General features: G+C 46.4%; 1 protein-coding gene across 1 annotated transcript in view; it reads left to right on the top strand.

Moving 5' to 3' along the window:
- Positions 1-504, top strand: part of LOC107574647 (UDP-GlcNAc:betaGal beta-1,3-N-acetylglucosaminyltransferase-like protein 1) — a 17297-nt gene that overhangs the window by 4675 nt on the left and 12118 nt on the right. The window lies entirely within an intron of this gene.

Raw genomic sequence — 504 nt, 5'->3', positions numbered from 1 at the left:
GAGAGTGAGAGTGAGTGTGAGTGTGTGTGTGTGTGTGTGTGTCTATTCCACCTCTAATCTATTCCAACTTTTTGTTCGGTTCATAATGACATCTGTTGTGTTTCATGTCGACTGCGAGCCGGTGACTCATTGTGATGCTCAACACAGAAACACATGCTTCAGATCGAGTGTGTGTGAGTGAAACCTCCCCTACAGTGTGTGAAAGGCTTCGGCGCACTTCAGATCATGAGACATTCACACACGTTTGTTTTTCTGTCATCTGTTGTTTTTGTACTGCGTTTGCTGGCAGCACAGGCTATAATAATGGGCATAAAGTCAAACATATACAGTTGAGTTTGTGATTTAGTGTTGTAATGTTCAGCATGTGCCCTCTCAGTGGTGCTGATGTATCAGTGAGAGTCTCTCCTGCGGAGCCGCTCGCGTCCAACTCTGTGGCAAGAAAGAGCGTGAGAGCGAGACGCAGTGCTAACAAGCCTTCCCTCACATCCATCACATTTACAGCAG

Source organism: Sinocyclocheilus grahami, unplaced genomic scaffold (assembly GCF_001515645.1).
Source record: "Sinocyclocheilus grahami isolate Dianchi unplaced genomic scaffold, SAMN03320097.WGS_v1.1 scaffold2297.1, whole genome shotgun sequence".
Taxonomy (NCBI): Eukaryota; Metazoa; Chordata; class Actinopteri; order Cypriniformes; family Cyprinidae; genus Sinocyclocheilus; species Sinocyclocheilus grahami.
Note: the sequence above shows the minus strand (reverse complement) of the source record. Positions and strands in the feature narration are given on the sequence as shown.